The sequence below is a fragment of the Chinchilla lanigera genome, unplaced genomic scaffold, assembly GCF_000276665.1.
Source record: "Chinchilla lanigera isolate Chin_1 unplaced genomic scaffold, ChiLan1.0 scaffold00084, whole genome shotgun sequence".
Taxonomy (NCBI): Eukaryota; Metazoa; Chordata; class Mammalia; order Rodentia; family Chinchillidae; genus Chinchilla; species Chinchilla lanigera.
Window position 1 is genome coordinate 7,797,885 of NW_004955485.1, and position 1,108 is coordinate 7,798,992.

The 1,108-nt window shown below is 71.6% G+C and overlaps 1 protein-coding gene across 1 annotated transcript in view; it reads right to left on the reverse strand.

Moving 5' to 3' along the window:
- Positions 1-247, reverse strand: part of Trim8 (tripartite motif containing 8) — a gene marked incomplete in the record, with an annotated part of 13,507 nt that extends 13,260 nt beyond the window's left edge. The window contains 1 exon segment of the mRNA XM_005403830.2: positions 1-247.
- Positions 248-1,108: the final 861 nt, after the last annotated feature.

The following is a 1,108-nucleotide window of genomic DNA, read 5'->3' on the forward strand; positions in this document are numbered from 1 at the left end:
CCGGCGGCGGGGCGGCGGGGCGGCGCGGAGGTCCGGGCTCCCCTGCGTGCGCGGAGGGTCCTGCAGCCTTCTCGTTCTCTTTCTCGGTGGGATTTCTTGCCTTTTCCCAAGAGGAGGGCTGGCGGCCTCCGGCAAATTAGGAGAGGGCGAGGGGAGAAAATGCCAAGTCTTGATTTCTCTCCACCTCTGCTCCACCCACCCCGGTCCTTTCCAAAAAATAAAAAAAGATGAGGACTGGACGGAGTCGCAGAGCGAGCGCACGGCCCGGCTGCTGCCCCGGCGGCGCGTCCGGGGCGGGTCCGCGCGTCCGCCGCAGCCGGGGGGGCCGGCAGGGTCTCGGCGGCGCGGCGCTCGGAGCGGCGTCCTCAGCCGAGGAGAAAGAGGAAGCGCCCTCCCAGCCCGAGCGCGCAGCGCCGCGCTTCAGCCATCTTGCGCGCGTTGGGTTATTTCAGAATCATCTGTTTAATAGAGCAGCTGCGTCCCCGGCCCCTCCTGCCCTGCATCCTGGGGTCCCGCCCCCTTTTAATAATGATCTCGATAATAAAAATGACCGGCGGGCCGGGCGGTGCGCGGCCGCCTTTCCTGCCTCGGCTTGCGCGGCGCCGGCTCTCCGCCCCCAGGAAGACCGGGGTGCGGGGAGGGCCGCGGCCCTCGGGACCGGCGGCGGGGCGCAGAGGACACAATGGGCTCGGAGCGGGCGGAGGCCGGGGGCAGAGGCTGCGGGGAGCCGGGCTCCCGGACCGGGCGAACGGCGGCGGGGGGCGGCCCCCCACATCAAGGCCGGTCCCGCTACTTGGGCAGGGGCCGAGTGACGAGAGGGGGAAGGGACGAGGAAGCGGCCGGCGGCGCCTTTAATCTGGGCCCGCGGGCTCAGCCCACCCGGCCCGGCCCGGCCGAGCGGACGGGGGCGGGGCAGGGCGCGCTGTCCGGAAGTGCCGTCCGGCCGCCCGGCCCCGCCCCTTTCCCTGCCGGGATCCGGCCGCCGCAGAGGCCGCAGGTGCTATTGGCCCCAGTGAGGCTCCGCCTTTTGGGGGCGGGGCCGTCCCGATAGCCTCACGTGACTGGCACTAATTTCGGTACCTAGAACGCTGGGCTGGGTGGTTCCGCG